This window comes from Mycteria americana, chromosome 6 (genome assembly GCF_035582795.1).
Source record: "Mycteria americana isolate JAX WOST 10 ecotype Jacksonville Zoo and Gardens chromosome 6, USCA_MyAme_1.0, whole genome shotgun sequence".
NCBI classification, from domain to species: domain Eukaryota; kingdom Metazoa; phylum Chordata; class Aves; order Ciconiiformes; family Ciconiidae; genus Mycteria; species Mycteria americana.
The window spans coordinates 46,532,855-46,550,503 of NC_134370.1; the positions used below are offsets into that span (position 1 = coordinate 46,532,855).

The 17,649-nt window shown below is 54.8% G+C and overlaps 2 non-coding genes across 2 annotated transcripts; one reads left to right on the plus strand and one right to left on the minus strand.

The window, feature by feature from the left end:
• The first annotated feature begins 1,918 nt into the window (after positions 1-1,918).
• TRNAL-CAG (transfer RNA leucine (anticodon CAG)) lies at positions 1,919-2,001 on the plus strand. Its single transcript has one exon. It is a non-coding gene; the product is annotated as a tRNA-Leu (tRNA).
• Positions 2,002-17,033: 15,032 nt separating this feature from the next.
• TRNAS-AGA (transfer RNA serine (anticodon AGA)) lies at positions 17,034-17,115 on the minus strand. The gene has a single exon. It is a non-coding gene; the product is annotated as a tRNA-Ser (tRNA).
• Between the last annotated feature and the right edge of the window lie 534 nt (positions 17,116-17,649).

Sequence of the window (17,649 nt, forward strand, 5' to 3'; positions counted from 1 at the left end):
TATCCGACAAAGTTATATAGACCAAGAAACCTGTGCTAGAAATGATCCACCTGGCCTATTTGCACGTTGTACAGTAGGAATCATCTTCATTACCCTAGCAATGCCTGCTTCTCACTCACTGACTGCTGAGCTAGTACCAGACAAGTGTACAAGATATGGACATATCCAGTGCGTAAGAAGAAATCCAGGCTAGTTGCTGTGCCTTTTTAATTCAACCAAAGGGCACATCATGCAACCACATGTTAGCCTGGGACAGCGTGAATGTGCCTCCGTCTGGGGCAGACTCTCCATCTCTCATGGATTCTCCGTGCCTGGGTATCTGTTGTGGTTTAGCCCCAGTCGGCAATTAAGTACCACACAGCCTCCCGGTGGGATGGGGAAGAGAACTGGAAGAGCAAAGGTAAGGAAACTCGTGCGTTGAGATTTGAACAGTTTAATAATTGGAAGAAAATAGTAATAATAATAATAATAAATTGTAATGAAAAGGAAAACAACGAGAGAGCGAGAGAGGAACAAAACCCAGGAAAAAACCCAGTGATACAACCGCTCACCACCCGCCGACCGATGCCCAGCCAGTCCCCGAGCAGCGACCGCTACCCCCCCTCCAACTCCCCCCAGTTTATATACTGAGCATGACGTCATATGGTATGGACTAGCCCTTTGGTCAGTTTGGATCAACTATCCTGGCTGTGGCCCCTCCCAGTTTCTTGTGCGCCCGGCAGAGCATGGGAAGCTGAAAAGTCCTTGACTACTGTACGCATGACTTAGCAACAACTAAAAAATCAGTGTGTCATCAATATTATTCTCATACTAAACTCCAAAACACAGCACTATACCAACTAGTAGGAAAAAAATTAACTCTATCCCAGCCGAAACCAGGACAGTATCACACTCAAGTTTCAAAGGGGCTCAGGCACTGAGCAGCCTGCTCTAGCTTTGGGGCTAGCCCTGCTTGGAGCAGGCATTTGGACTAGTGACCTCCTGAGATGCCTTGCAGTCTAGCTTCTTCCGTGAAGCAACAAGTCCCAGAGAGAGCTGTGTCCTCCTTCCTCTGCACCATGAGCAGTAAGTGAGCCTCTTCCCCACACGAACTGGAGCTCAGTCACCGCTCAGCACTTGGTGCATCTCCTGTCCTTTCTCCTTGACTCTCCAGCCCCTTTCCCACACGCGGACTCCTTGAGACCGGCACAGCATTCCCCCCAGGGGTTGGTGTGGCAGAGCCTTCCTCACCCAGCCTTCCCAGCCGCAAGCAGGGAAGAAGGAAGCACCCTTGTTGCCCCAGGAACCACCCATGAGGCAGCACTGCCGTCCAAGTGCTTGGCTTCCCATATCCTGAGGCTCCGGAGGGAATGGAGGAAGTCATGGGAAAGGTAGACATGAGCCCGGAGCGCCCTTGACAGGATGCTGGCATGTGCAGAGTCATAATTTGCTGACAGTTCCTTTGGTTGGCTCCCATGAAGGATTGCCTTGGCCTTGCGAGACGCTGCCCCTGTGCTGGGTACTGTGTGGTCTGCAGTGCATGTAGGTGCTGCGGTCGCCTGTCAGCAGCCCTTGCTGGGAGCAGGGCAAGGGTGCTCCCAGGAGCCAGCTCCCCCTGCAGCAGTGCCAGGAGAAAGCTGGCTGAGTGGCTCTGGCAGCTGCAAGGGGAGGAGCACCAGAGGCAGCATTAGCAGCAGCATTAGCATTAGCAGCATTAGCATTAGCATTAGCATTAGCATTAGCATTAGCATTAGCAGCATTAGCATTAGCATTAGCATTAGCAGCAGCATTACCATTAGCAGCATTAGCATTAGCATTAGCATTAGCATTAGCAGCAGCAGCAGCAGCAGCAGCATTAGCAGCATTAGCAGCAGCAGCATTAGCAGCAGCAGCATTAGCATTATTAGCAGCAGCCACTGCTGCTGCCAAACACTAGGGGGTCAGGATGGCCGAGCGGTCTAAGGCGCTGCACTCAGGTTGCAGTCTCCCTTGGAGACGTGGGTTCGAGTCCCACTCCTGACAGGCTCCTCTCTCTTGGTTTCCTTCCCTTTCCCTAAAGGGGAGGGCCTCGCTCCTCTAGGCACTCTGGTCTCCAGTCCTGTGGATTAGGTCTTGCTGCATGTCCCAGCTGTCCCATGTTAGAAAACAAACATGGGCGGAGACCACTCTCCCCTACATCCCCTACAAAACTCACATTCTGCGTGCCTCTCTTGACATTCTTCAAACGCTCACCCACAAAACTCCTCTCTCCCTGCTTTCGCTTTACCCTCCAACAACCCTTCTGCTTGGAAGGCATTTCAGGGAGTCAGAGAGGGCATCCTCCTGCTTCAAGCAGGCTCACACCACCTCATCAGTGCTTTCTCCTTCTGGGTCATACAATACTTCGAGGACAGACATTTCGCGGCCTCTCTGGGCCCCTGTTCCCATGCTTAGGCAACCTCGGGGTGATCATTTTTGTTGGCATAGCCAGCCACAAACTGTTCAATTTCTGACCATGGCTCTCATCCTCTGGCCATTGCAGTGACCTCCTTGTAGGCACTGGGAGGCTCCTTTGCAGATCCCCGCAAAGCCTTTTCTTCTCCCAGCTAGAGCAAGCCTTGGGTCCTCATCCCCGCCTCACAAGGCCATAGCCCCCAGCCCCTGACTATCCTAGGGCTCCTCTGCTGAAATCGCTCCAGCTTATCATCCCTTTTCCCTGGCTCCCCACATAGTCTTCCTTCCCCTTTTTGGAGACTAGGACAACTTTTCCCTCTCGTTAGTCATCAGGGAGCTCCCCTGCCCTCAAGTCAGCTCTCAAGTGCTTTCAGTGCAGATACTCAGGGTAACCCCGAGAGACATCCATCCCTGTTGGTCATCGCAGACATGCAGAATACAGTGGCATAAGTTCAGACAGAGTGTCCAGACTGCACAATCCCACGTGGGAGAAGGTACTCGCCTCTCCAGGGACGTGGCAAAGATCAATGGCAAGGAAAAACCACTGTGGGCTGGAGGGAAGCCCCTTGTGGGCAGGAGTGAGGGCCATCAGGACTTTGCTTACGCTTATCAGGCTCTGCCACAGCCTGTTTATTCTGCCCTCAAGCCAAGGGCACAAAGGCAGATTCATAACGACAAAGAGCAGACCAGAGGGTCAGGCAGGTGTCTTTCAAGTGACTTCTCCACGGGATCTTCCTTGACGACTTCACGCTTCTTCCACGCAGGGGTCCTGGCTCAGCTTGGGAAGTGGAGAGCCTGTTGGAAAGAAGCAAATCGACACGTAGGAGGATGATCAAAGGATGCCCGCATCCTTCCCTGGAAGAGACCCGCACCCAAATGGACCTGTTTTGCTCAGCAAGGGCATTCCAGGGGCCAAAGGCCTGGACGGCCTGCTTTTGAGGAGAGGTGCAGGGCATAATCTCATGGCTCTTCTTCCTGGGTCAGGGATGGAGTGGCCCATTCCATGCATTTCAAACTTCAAAGGGTCATCGGAACAGTGTCCCAGAGCACCTGGGAGTCACCGTGATGTGGAAGACTTGGGAAAAACCCTGAGCTCCTGGCAAACATGAGCCACCCTGCTGTGGACTTCAGTGGACATGGTGGCCTGGCCTCAGGTGTGCCAGGGATACCAGAGCTCATTGCCTCATTCCAGCTCTTCCAGGGCTATACCTTGCACCCTGTCACTTCTTTTACCAAAGAAAAAGCTGACACTTCCTTTGTATCAACTTGTGAGTGACAAGATCTCTTGCTGCATCTTATGACTCCTACCTCTTGCCCTTTTGCTGTGCACCTCTCAGGAGAGTCTGCCTCTATCCTTTCCATAACCTCCTGTAGCTGCTGAGCGACAGCAGTTCTGTCCCCTTCTCCCCTCCTTGCCTCCTCTCCTCCAGGATCCACAAGCCCTTTTTATCTCGCACGCACGGAAACACACTCATACCCCAGCAGCTTGAGGTAGTGTGTTTGAAGGGGACTGGGAGGAGGAAGCAGGCCAATTTGTAAACTGAAGGAACAGGAAGCAGGCAAGACTGGGAAGTGGAGGAGCAGGAGGCAGGCCAGGCTCTGCACTGGAGGAGCTGGAGGCTTCCCAGCCAGTGTTTGTCTTCCTATTTCTTCAGGCTCTGGAGGGAATGGAGGAAGACATGGGGAAGGTACACGTGTGCCTGGAGTCCCTTGACAGGATGCTGGCATGTGCAGAGCCACAATTTGCTGATGGTTCCTTTAGTTGCTCCCATGAAGGATTGCCTTGGCCTTTGCGAGACGCATCAGAAGTGTGCTGCCCCTGCGCTGGGTATGCCTGTTCCGCGTGGTCTGAAGTGCCTGGAGGTGCTGCGGTCACCTGTCAGCACCCCTTGGTGGGAGCAGGGCATGGGTGCTCCCAGGTGCCAGCTCCCCCTGCAGCCGTGCCAGGAGGAGGCTGGCAGAGGCAGGCTGGCTCTGGCAGCTGCAGGCGGAGGAGTGGCAGCAGCAGTGACAGCAGCAGTGGATAAGGATGGCTAAGTGAAGGCTTAGCAGTCTCCCTGGGAAGTCTTAGCAGTCCCTTAGCAGTCTCCCTGGGAAGCACGGGTTCGAGTCCCACTCCTGATGGGCTCTTCTCTCTTGGTGGCCTCCTTCATGGCTTCTCTCTCTTGGCCTCCTTCCCTCAGCCTGCTGACCAGGTCTTGTTGCATGTCCCACCTCCTATGGACAAAACCAAAACTCACATGCTGCATGCCTCTCGCCTATAAATGCGGCTCTTTGGACATCCTTCAAACACTCACCCACAAAATCCTCTCTCCCTGTTTCCACTTTACCCTCCAACAACCCTTCTGCTTGGAAGGCATTTCAGGGAGTCAGAGAGGGCATCCTCCTGCTTCAAGCAGGCTCACACCACCTGATCAGTGCTTTGTCCTTTTGGGTCATACAATACTTTGAGGACAGACATTTCGCGGCCTCTCTGGGCCCCTGTTCCCATGCTTAGGCACCCTCAGGGTGATCATTTTTGTTTGTGTAGCCTGCCGCAAACTATTCAATTTGGGACCATGGCTCTCATCCTCCGGCCATTGCAGTGACCTCCTTGTAGGCACTGGGAGGCTCCTTTGCAGATCCCCGCAAAGCCTTTTCTTCTCCCAGCTAAGCAAGCCTTGGGTCCTCAGCCCCTCCTCACGAGGCCAGAGCCCCCGGCCCCTGACTACCCTCAGGATCCTCTGCTGAACTTGCTCCAGTTTATCATCACCTTTCCTTGGTTCTTCCCCATTTTTGGAGACTGGGGCAACTTTTCCCTCTCGTTAGTCACCAGGGACCTCCCCTGCCCTCTGTTCCTCAAGCTGCAGAGTCCCTGAGAAGCATCTTTCCCTCTTTCAGGCCCGGTGGCACATACTATAGGTGCCAATCCAGGATGTGGCATTGACCAGCAGGGTTTCAACCCAGAAAGCTTCCCTGAACTGGCAGTTCCTCGCCAGCAAACATGGACAGCACCAGTGGGAGGAAGGGCGGGGGGGAGTAAAGGCCCACCAGTAAGAGGCCAACAGGGACATCACAGGCTCTGGGGCATTTCTCTCCAACAATGCTGACAGGACTGAGACATCCTCACGCAATCCCGCCACAGATTGCATGAGCACTGGTGGCATTCTTCAGAAGGACCACAGTCAGGAAGTATGAGCCACAGAAGAGGTCTTGCAGTGCGCACAGGAAGAGGAAGAGGGGTCGTGCACAAGGTGTTATCAGAGCATGCTGGAGCACGTGGTGACTGGGGAAGATGCTGAGGGAGCTGGGTTTGTTCAGCCTGGAGAAGAGAAGGTGAGGGGGCACCTGACTGCAGCTTCCGCTGTGTGAAGGTGGCTCTCTGGCTTGCCAAGGCCTACCCTCAGCCAGAAAGACCTTGGGAGTGCAGGACCAGGGAATTACCTGGCCTCCTGTGTGGGTCAGCATGGCCTGAGCTGCAGCTCCCAGGGGCTGGGGAGCTCTGGGAGATCTCTGGCTCCCAATGAAGCCTGTAAGGGGGATACAAAACATCCTGCAGGGAGGAGCAGCATCGGAGGCTCCTGTGGTAGGAGCAGTTACCATGACCTTGGGGAAGCAAACAGGCTGGGGACCACGGCTGACCCAGCAGGCAGTGCTGCCAGGAAGGTAACCAAGGACAAAATGCCCGGAGCAATGAAGCTGCCTGCACTGGCCCACACGGCCCCCACCGAACGTCGAAACAATTCATCAGTGTCCCAGCTTCATAAGCCAATTAACTCAGAGGTCTCGGGCTAGTGTAGAATGAGTTTTTAAGTGGGTTTGCGTCATACAGATTGCCATTGTCCCATTTCCCCCTTCATGGTAAGTGTGGCCACCAGTCACGGTGAAATTCAGCTATGGGGGACACCTCGCGTTAGCTCTCAGGTGCTTTCAGTGCAGGCACTCAGGCTAACCCTGGCAGACATTTCTCCCCGCGGGTCATTGGGAGACTGTGGAGTAAGTTCAGGTAGACGGTCAAGATTGCACAATCACACGTGGGAGAAGAGACGCAGCTCTCCAGGGATGTGGCAAAGCTCAATGTCAAAGAAGGATCATTGTGGGCTGTAGGGAAGCCCCTTGCGGGCAGGAGTGACAGCCACAAAGACCTTGCATACGCCCATCAGGCTCTGCCACAGCCTGTTTGTAATGCCCACAAGCCCAGGGAGATTCATAGGCAGATTCATAGGCAGATTCATAACGATGAAGAGCAGACCAGAGAGTCAGGCAGGTCTCTTTCAAGTGACTTCTCCAAGGCTGGTCTCTTTCAAGTGACTTCTCCATGGGATCTCCATAGCCATGTCCCTGAACTACTTGACCAGGCCCTCATGCTTCTTCCAACCAGGGGTCTGGGCTCAGCTTGGGAAGTGGCGAACCTGTTGGAAAGAAGCAAATCAAGGCATAGGAGGGTGATCAAAGAGATGCCTGCCTCCTTCCCTGAAAGAGACCCACCCCCAAGTGGCTCTGTTTTGCTCAGCAAGGGCATCTCAAAGGCCAAAGGCCTGGATGGCCTCCTTTTGAGAAGAGGCGCAGGGCAGGGAGCCAAAAGCTCGCAGCTCTTTTTCCTGGGTCAGGGATGGGGTGGCCCATTCCATGCATTTCAAACTACAAATGGACATCGGATCAGTGTCCCAGAGCACCTGGGAGTCATTGTGATGTGGCAGAGTTGGGAAAAACCCTGAACTCCCGGCAAACATGAGTCATTGTGCTGTGGACTTCAGTGGACACGGTGCCCCAGCCTCAGGCGTGTCGGGGATAACAGAGCTCACAGCCTCATTCCTCCCACAGGGCTGCTTTCTTCAAGGGCATTTCCACACATTGTAGCACCATTTCTGAAACAACTGCTGCTTCTATGGAATCTCACGCTGCTGCTGCCTTCCAAGGCATTGCCTTTCAGTGGCTGATCAAGGGCCCATGAGACTCAGTGCACCCCAGAATAATGAAGGTTAGAAGGGACCTCTGGATGTTCTCTGGGACGACTTCGGGCTCCAAGCAGACTAAACTTCCCATACACCTCAGGAAGCTCTGGGCCTTCATCGACTTCTGAACACTGCCTCTGTCGGAGAGGTCACTGTCTCTTGGGCAGCTCTTCCAGGGCTGCACCATGCCCCCTGTCACTTCTTTTCCCACACAGACAGCTGGCATTTCCCTTGTTGCAACTTGTTAGCTTTGATCTTGCCCTCTCGCAGTGCACCTCTCCGGAGAGTCTGGCTCCATCCTTACACGACCTCCTGTCGCCGTTGGGAGGCTGCAGTTCTTCACTTGCCTGGAACTTTCCTCTCACTGGCCCATCTGCTACTCAGGTACCAGTGACCTTGCAATCAGCATCCAAGCCATGTGCCTCCTTCTTTCCTACCAAGTATTCAGGCACAAGCAACTTCACAAGCACCTAGGGCTGCCCTGAGCCTACTCTGGCCCATCACCTGCAGAGACAGAAGTGACCTTAAAATCAAAATGCAAACCACACGCCTGCTGCTGGCCTAGCAAGCAATGAGGTAGAAGGGAACTCACCAGCACATAGCCCAAAATGTGCACGCTGCTGCTTACCAGGAACACAAGCACCTAGCGCAAGCCATGTTCCTGCACATGGCCTGCGGAGCCAGATGCGACCTCACAGTCAACATCTAAGCCATGTTCTAGCTTCTGGCCACTCAGGTACTCAGGTAGCAGGGAGCTCACCTGCAGATACCCATGCTGTCTTTGTGCTGACAACTCGTGACAAGCACTCAGACAAGGAGGACTTCTGGAAGAGGATTGTCTTTGAAGGGTGATGGCAACTGGGAGAGGTTCCTGAGGCCTGGAAGAAGTCAATGCCACTCCTGTCTTCCAGAAGGGCATGAAGGAGGACTTGGGAAACCAGAGGCTGCTCAGCCTCACCTCGATCCCTGGGAAGGGGCAGGAGCAACTCATCCTGGAAACCCTCTCCAGACAAATGAAGAACATGAAGGTGATTGATTGTTTTTTTCATTACATTATTCCTAGCCCATTTCTGTGTGACTGTGCTCTCCTCTTTTTGTGGGGGTCTGTGTTTGTGTGTGCGTGTGTGAGGTGTTGGCCAGGAACCTTCAGCTTGCATCAAACCAAAATGGGCACACCAATCCAGATGTGGCCCCTGCAGTGGCAAGGGAAGGGCAACGATCCTTCCCATCAGCTTTCATGAATGAGCTTGTCTTGGAAAGGAGCTTTTGAGATGACCCACTCCAACCATGTATCCACCAAACAGGTATGCTTTCATCTGAGCAGGGGCTTGGTGAAAGGAGGCCTGGTCCCCACCCTACCAGCCAGGGGCTCTCACAGCTGAGCCTCCCAGGCCCACAAGTGGGCTACCAGGAGATGACAGTGAGGGTGCCAGCACTGGTGAGAAGATTCCAGGGTTATGGGGTAAGGTCTGGAGATGGACGGGAAGTAAATACCAGGATTAGGAGTAAAGGCTCCCTCGGGGATTTGCAGTGGAAGCTGTGCTGGGACACAGAGAGATGGAGCCAAACTCTCCGGAGAGGTGCACTGCAAAAGGACAAGAGACAAGTTGCAACAAGGGAAATACCGTCTGTCATTGTGGGAAAAGAAGTGACAGAGGGTGCGGTGTAGTCCTGGAAGAGCTGCGCAAGAGACAGTGACCTCTCCGACAGTGGCAGTGCTCAGAAGTTGACGGGAGTCTTCTGAGGTAACTGGGAAGCTTGGTCTGCTCAGAGCAGGAGGTTGGCCCAGAAAACCTGGGGAAATGATCCATCCCACATTATTCTGGGGTGCACTGAGTCTCATGGGCCCCTGAGCAGGCAGCAAAAGGCTATGCCTTGGACGGCAGAAGTGGCACGAGATTGCACAGAAGTACCAGTTGTTTCAGGAATGGTGCTAACACCTGAGGAAATGGTCTTGAGGAAAGCGGCACTTTGGGGCTATGGGCTCTGGTATGCCTGGCATGCCTGAGACGAGGGCACCGTGTCCACTGAATTCCACAGCAGGGTGACTCATGTTTGCCAGGAGTTCAGGGTTTTTCCCAAGTCTTCCACATCACGGTGACTCCCAGGTGCTCTGGGAGACTGATCCAATGTCCCTTTGTAGATTGAAATGCATGGAATGGGCCACCCTATCCCTGACCCAGGAAAAAGGGCCATGAGCTTTTGGCTCCCTGCCCTGCGTCCCTCCTCAAAAACAGGCCATCAGGCCTTTGGCCTGTGGGATGCCCTTGCTGAGCAAAACAGGTCAGTTTGGGTGTGGGTCTCTTTTGGGGAAGAACACAGGCATCTCTTTGATCACACAGCCAGGCCGTGGTAGAGCCTGATGAGCGTAAGCAAGCTCCTCGTGGCAGTCACTCCTGCCTTGGTTCTTCCCCATTTTTGGAGACTGGGGCAACTTTTCCCTCTCGTTAGTCACCAGGGACCTCCCCTGCCCTCTGTTCCTCAAGCTGCAGAGTCCCTGAGAAGCATCTTTCCCTCTTTCAGGCCCGGTGGCACATACTATAGGTGCCAATCCAGGATGTGGCATTGACCAGCAGGGTTTCAACCCAGAAAGTTTCCCTGAACTGGCAGTTCCTCGCCAGCAAACATGGACAGCACCAGTGGGAGGAAGGGCGGGGGGGAGTAAAGGCCCACCAGTAAGAGGCCAACAGGGACATCACAGGCTCTGGGGCATTTCTCTCCAACAATGCTGACAGGACTGAGACATCCTCACGCAATCCCGCCACAGATTGCATGAGCACTGGTGGCATTCTTCAGAAGGACCACAGTCAGGAAGTATGAGCCACAGAAGAGGTCTTGCAGTGCGCACAGGAAGAGGAAGAGGGGTCGTGCACAAGGTGTTATCAGAGCATGCTGGAGCACGTGGTGACTGGGGAAGATGCTGAGGGAGCTGGGTTTGTTCAGCCTGGAGAAGAGAAGGTGAGGGGGCACCTGACTGCAGCTTCCGCTGTGTGAAGGTGGCTCTCTGGCTTGCCAAGGCCTACCCTCAGCCAGAAAGACCTTGGGAGTGCAGGACCAGGGAATTACCTGGCCTCCTGTGTGGGTCAGCATGGCCTGAGCTGCAGCTCCCAGGGGCTGGGGAGCTCTGGGAGATCTCTGGCTCCCAATGAAGCCTGTAAGGGGGATACAAAACATCCTGCAGGGAGGAGCAGCATCGGAGGCTCCTGTGGTAGGAGCAGTTACCATGACCTTGGGGAAGCAAACAGGCTGGGGACCACGGCTGACCCAGCAGGCAGTGCTGCCAGGAAGGTAACCAAGGACAAAATGCCCGGAGCAATGAAGCTGCCTGCACTGGCCCACACGGCCCCCTGGCTCCCCGAGTGCTGGGTGAGACCACTGAGCCTGGGCAGAGCCCCAGGAACACCCTCCATTGCTTGGAGAACCACTGTCTCAGCCCCAGAAGGGACGTCCCTCCTCCAGTGGCAGGACAGCATCTCCCCCCGACCAGTGGAGACCCCAGAAAAAATGGGACACCCCCCCCCCCCGGCACTGAGGGAGCTCCCAACAGCAGCTGACAGAGAAGATCCCACAGCTGTGCTCGGAGGAAAAGAGGTGAGGATGGGGCCTGGCAGGGTCACCACCACCAGGGAGGCCTGGATGGCCACCGTCGAGTCAGCGTAGCGGGCGACACAGGGCTCACTGCAGCTGCTTGCAAGTGGGGTTGGGGCCAGAGGTGCTGCAGGGGTGTGGAGGACATCTCTCGGTGAGGGAGGCAAAGTTGAAACACAGAGCAGAGAGGGAACACTTGGCCATTTGCTAAGCAACCATCTGCTGAAAGCACAAATTCTGGTGGGCAGACCTCCCTGCAGCTGAGCCCCACTGATCCCCTTCTGCTTGAAAGAACCCCCCTCTTCCCAGCTCTCCACAGCCACCACCGTCAAAAGGGAAAGAGGTGACAGCCCTTCGACAGTTCTATTGCAGGGCCAAGCCGAGGCAGCCCAAGTATCAACCTGAGGAGCCCACCATGACAGCAGTTCAGCCCACAGGGACAGAGGGAGCAGACTCAGGCTTACCTTGTTCCTTGTGGAAAGGGAGGCAAGAGAGGGGGATGCAGAGCCTGGAGCAGCGCAGGCTTTTATGCTGTGTCCCAGAGCCCCGCTGCTCATGAAGGACAGCCCAAGTCAACTCTCAAGGGCTTGCAGTGCACAGAGTCAGGCGAACGCTGGGGGGCATGCCTCTCCATACGGGTCATCGAGGGCCCACAGGAGATGGTCGGAGATGTTGGGCGAAACTCAAGGGCAGGGAAGGACCGTTTGCGTCTTGAGGGAAGCCGCTTGCGGGCCGGAGTGAGGGCCACAAGGACCTTCCTTAAGCCTATCAGGCTCTGCCACAGCCTTTTTTTTCTAACCTCGAGCCATGGATCGAAGGCAGATCCATAACGAGCAAAAGAAGGCTAGAGATTCAGACCAGTGTCTCTCAAATGATCTCTCCCTTGCATCTCCACAGACACGTCCCTTGATGACTTGACCAAGCTTTCACGATTCTTCCAACCAGGGGTCTGGGCTCAGCTTGGGAAGTGGGGAACCTTTTGGAAACAGGCAAATCGAGGCATAGGAGGGTGATCAAAGAGGTGCCCACATCCTTCCCTGAAAGAGGCCCACACCCAAATGGACCTGTTTTACTCAGCAAGGGCATACCACAGGCCAAAGCGCTGGATGGCCTGCTTTTGAGAAGAGGCTCAGGACAAAGACCCAGAAGCTCACATACCTTTTTTCCTGGGTCAGGGATAGGGTGGCCCATTCCATGCATTTCAATCTACAAAGGGAGATTGGATCAGTCTCCCAGAGCACCTGGGAGTCACCGTGATGTGGAAGAGTTGGGAAAAACACTGAGCCCCAGGCAAATATCAGTCATCATGCTGTGGACTTCAGTGGACACAGTGGCCCAGCCTCAGGCTCATAGCCTCATTCCTCCCAAGGTGCTGCCTTCTGCAAGGGCATTTCCACACGTTGTAGCACCATTCCTGAAACAACTGCTGCTTCTGTGCAATCTCGTGCCGCTGCTGCCTTCCAAGGCATTGCCTTTTGGTGGCCTTTTTGGTGGCCCACGAGACTCAGTGCACCCCAGAATAATGAGGGTTGGAAGGCACCACTGGAAGTCCTCTGGGCCAACCTCCTATTCTGAACACGCCAAACTTCACAGTTTCCTCAGCAGGCTCCGGGCCTTGTCCCGTCAACTTCTGAGTACTCTCACTGTCGCAGAGGTCACTATCTCTAGTGTAGCTCTTCCAGAGCTCCTCTGCGCCCCCTGTCACTTCTTTTCCCACAAACATAGCTGGCATTAGCCTTGTTGCAACTTGTGAGTAATGTGGGTCTTAGTGATTAGTCAAGTCGCGTTGTACCTCAACATTTGAAGGGTGTAAGTACTCCGTGTAAAACTACATTTGGGGTGCCCCTAATTTGGCTGGGCCACCTCATGCACATGGATACATATTGACTCTTGTAATTCTATACTTTGTGACCTGGTCTCTCTCCTCGGTCAGCACGGGCCAGCTGCAAATTTTTATGACGCAGGACTCTACTATTCCTTGGCTAAAATCTGCCTTGTGCAGCAACTGGCTTTGGCGGATGATGATTGCTTTGGTAAATCGCCATGCCAGCTGGCCCAGAGTGGGTCATATCCCTGTTCCCCATGGCAAATCCCTCAGCAGCAATCTGGTCACCTTCACATCACTGATCACTTGGAGCGATTGCTGTCAATAGTAGAGGGAGAACTTCTACCCCAGATAAGAAGTGACAGGGGCCCTGCCCTCCACTTCTGGCAATATAGGCCCCTTGGACTCAACCCCCAAGCAGGCAGCCAAGTGTACTCTTTCCTTTAAATTTACTCCCCTCTACCTGTCACGTGGTCTGTTGTGATTGGCTGGCAGGACTAGCTGCCCCTTCCCATTTACCTGGAAGTACATCTGACCAGGAAGTACCTTCCCCTACGTACACGGAAGGCGCCACTTTCTTTCAGCTGCCATTTTATTAAGCACCATAACCAAGGTGTTTTCATAGTGCTCTGTGATTGGCTGACAGCCATTTCTTAACCCCATCATACCCACCTGCTCTCAGGCAGACCTGTGGGTTGGCTGTCAGGACCAGGCAAGCCTACCCGTGTACCCAGAAACACATCAGGCAAGGAAGCCCCCACTCACTAACTACAGGGAAGAGGCAACTTTTGACAGCATCATTCCCCATGGGTTCTCATACTGCTTTGTGATAGCCTGACGGCCATCTTTTGACGCTGTCATGCCCACATGTTCTCAGATCTCCCTCTGATGGACTGTCCACTTCCTTTGGACCAGGAAGTGTTTGGATATAAAAAGCTATACCTCTGGGTTATGGGCCCAGCACACTTCCGCTGCGCCGCTCTGCTCCCGCCAGCACTTTAGCTGAGACCTCCCCCAGCCCTGCCTGACCCTCCCTGGCACTGCCAGCACCAATGCTTGTGCTCAAGCCTCTTTGCCCTCCTGTGGCCTCGCCCGGGCCGGAAAACTGTCTCCCTGGGAAGCTCAGTGGCAGTGGGCCTGGGGTGGATTGCGCAAGGGCCTCGCTTTGCCCTTCTGCCCACATCTCCTGCCCACCAACCCGGATGGGGACTTTCTCTTTGACCACCTGAGCTGGCTCTGCAGGCGCTGAAGGAGACCCCGGAGCAAGGGGGAAGCCGTGTTGCTTTGCAGGGTGGAGAGGAGTTGCTCTCCAGCAAGCGCATGAGGGCCGCAACCCTGCTTGGAAATCCAGCTCCCAGGGGGCTGCGGGACTGTGTCCACTGTAAAAGTCAGTTCTCAGTGGGGTTTTAACCTTCACTGTTCTAAAGAAATGTCCCGAGCAGGTGGAGTGGTTTTATACCAGATTCAGGTCGATTGCTGTTCTGGCCATGGTTACATGCCTGAAGTTTTTCTGAAAGAGAAATCTCCTATTGTTTTGTTATTGGTATGGGGTGTTCTCAGACAGTGAGAGCTGGTTTAAGGTAGGTCTTCAGGTCACCCTGAGCGAAAAGCTCTTAGTCCTAGGCAGTGTTCGTTCCTCTAAGCAAGTTGCATAGCTGCTAGCGCCTTGCGTTTCACACCAGCTGTGTGGGCCTCGCCCTGCCTGGGCTGTGTTGTGCCGTGCTCCCCCACAGCTCCTGGCTTGTCCTCCTTCCTGGCACAGCCCCTCACTTGCTGCTCCCTGACAGCTGAGGGCTGCGCCCACCACCACGCAGCCTGCCAGAGAGCCAGAGAAACCCATCCTCTCCGTGCCTGGTGCCATTCCTGTCCTGCCCAACACTGCTGGGAGTGGAGGTGGTTTCCACTCGCCCCAGGGCAGGGACGGCCCAGCCCAAGAGGGTGCTCACCAGCCTTAGCTCCTGTGAGGTGTTCAAGGAAGGCTCTGAGCTGGCTGAGCTGGTAGATCCTGTTGGTGAGGACGAGCGACAAGGTGGAAATGCTGAGGGCTGCATGTTTGTGCTCTGTCTGCTGGTTCCCTCTCCCATCCACAGGCCAAAGCATGCAGCAACCAGGCAGAGGAGACAAAAGCAAAAGCGGGATGGAGAGGGCTGGGATGTGGGTGCAGATATGAGTGTGGGGAGTGTAGCCTGCCTGCTACAGGGGCTACTGCTCAGGGCAGAGAATTTGACTGCAGATCAGGAGGTCCCTGGCTCAGCTCCAGGTGCACTCTTCATTGCCCCTTTCTTTCTTCATCCATGCTGACAATCTCTCTGAGCGTCTTTTTCCCCTTGCGCTGCTTTGGCGACCCTCAGTGGCATGCCTGCGGGGATCGGACCATGCACCAAGCAATGGGCTTTTCTCTCCTTCTCTCCTTCCTTCTCTTTGTCCAGGCTCTCTCTGCATGTGCCCCTCAGGGTTTCCCTTTTCCTTTAGGTGCTGCAGCACCCAGGCAGGCTACCAGCAGCCCCTCTTGCTCTCGGGTGCTGTGAGAGAGCCAACCCATCAGGGTCTGTGATGGCAGGGGATGGTCTCCTGATGCCACAGTCACCACCATGTCCTCTTTTGCACTTCCACATCTTTCCCAGAAGAGGAGGAGACAGGATAGACCCTCCCCTCATCATCTCATCCTTAAGCTAAATTTGGGAAAGTCCCCTGGGAAAGGTTGTCCATGTGTGCAAGGGCTGGGGACGGCTCAGGCCGAATACCGCCAGGACCCCAGGCAAGATCTCAAATCCATGAGGCGTTATCCCTCCTTCGTTAGCAATGAGGGCCACCTTGTGCAGACTCTGTTTGGAGATTAGTAGCTGTATTGAGTTTGCATGGCAAAGTTTTGGTAGTAGGGGGGCTGCAGGGTTGGCTTCTGTGAGAAGATGCCAGAAGATTCCCCCATGTACAATAGAGCCAATGCCAGCCAGCTCCAAGACCAACCCGCCACTGGCCAAAGCTGAGCCAATCAGTGATGGTGGTAGCGCCTCTGTGATAACATATTTAAGAAGGGGGGGAAAAACTGCTGTGCAACAGCAGCCGCAAGAGAGGAGTGAGAACGTGTGAGAGAAACAACTCTGCGGGCACCAAGGTCAGTGAAGAAGGAGGGGCAGGAGGTGCTCCAGGCACCAGAGCAGGTTCCCCTGCAGCCCGCGGTGAACACCATGGTGAAGCAGGCTGTCCCCCTTGCAGCCCATGGAGGTCCACGGTGGAGCAGATATCCACTTGCAGCCCGTGGAGGACCCGACGCCGCAGCAGGTGGATGTGCCCAAAGGAGGCTGTGACCCCGTGGAGAGCCCGTGATGGAGGAGGCTCTTGGCAGGACCTGTGACCCCGTGGAGAGAGGAGCCCACTCTGGAGCAGGTTTTCTGGCAGGACTTGTGAGCCTGTGGGGGACCCACGCTGGAGCACTCCGTTCCTGAAGGACTGCACCCCCATGGAAAGGACCCATGCTGGAGGAGTTTGTGAAGAACTGCAGCCCGTGGGAAGGACCTGCATTGGAGAAGTTCATGGAGGACTGTCTCCTGTGGGTGGGACCCCATGCTGGAGCAGGGGAAGAAAGCGAGGAGGAAGGAGCAGCAGAGACAACGTGTGATGAACTGACCACAACCCCCATTCCCCATGCTCTGTGCTGCTCGGGGGGAGGAGGCAGAGAAATCAGAAGTGAAGTTGAGCCTGGGAAGAAGGGAGGGGTGGGGGCAAGGTGTTTCAAGATTTGTTTCTATTTCTCATTGTTCTACTCTGATTTGATTGGTAATAAATTGAATTCATTTCCCCAAGTTGAGTCTGTTTTGCCCATGATGGTAACTGGTGAATGATCTCCCTGCCCTTATCTCAACTCATGCACCTTTCGTTATATTTTCTCACCCCCTGTCCAGTTGACGAGGAGGAGTGATAGAGCAGCTTGGTGGGCACCTGGAGGCCAGTCAAGGTCAACTCACCACAGCAGCTGTAGTGTCAGGTGTGGGGAAGACAGCTGATGTGGTGGGGCTGTGCTGCTTGGGATATGTGATGAGGTCAGCTGCTTGAGTTCTGCTCAACAACCAACAAAAGTGGACTTCTTACTGGCCCTTTCTCTTCACCTGACTTGCCCACCTTGTAAATGGGGAGAAGAAATTCCCATCCATGCAGGCGTTTCTGGGGGGAGGCAAGAACAAGTGTGGTGGGCAACGGGGTGCCCTGTGCAGGTAGCTGGAGGCCCATGGCTGCAGCGTGGTCCATTGCAGGGAGCCCAAAAGGGGACTGCGCCCCCTAGTTGGCGGGATTCAAACTTGCGCGGGGAAACCCCAATGGATTTCTAGTCCATCGCCTTCACCACTTGGCCACAACTACCTGCTCCAGCCCTCTCTGCCCTGCTGATCACATGCCCTGTGCAGTGACACCTGGCTCCCTGGGAGTTTCAGGGCAATGCTCCACTCGAAGCCCTGCAGTTGGGACCTGCACTGAGCATAACAGGCACCTGGCACAGGCTTCCAGAGGCCTTGAGAGGCGTAACCCCAGGGGCTACAGCCGCAGCTCCCAGGGCTTTACGCTCAGCTGGGCATCTGGGATATCCTGCCACGGGGGGATGCTTTCACTGCCCTGATGGTATCTATCTCATCTGCTTCCAGGGAAGAAGGGAAGGCAGCTGTGCAGAGACAACCAGGGCTGGTGGTGGTTGTGGGGTAGGCTATTAGACCCCACTTGGCTTCTCAAATTTATCTGAGGGGGTCTCCAAGCCTGCTGTGAGCAGTAGGGTGGGGACACTGCTGCAGGGAAGATGGTGACCTCCAGGAGGCACCTCCAGCCTCTTGGGGACATAGGGTGGTGTCAACCCTTGAACAAAGACCACGACTGCCATGCAGGTTGTTGGTGTGTAGAGGGAAT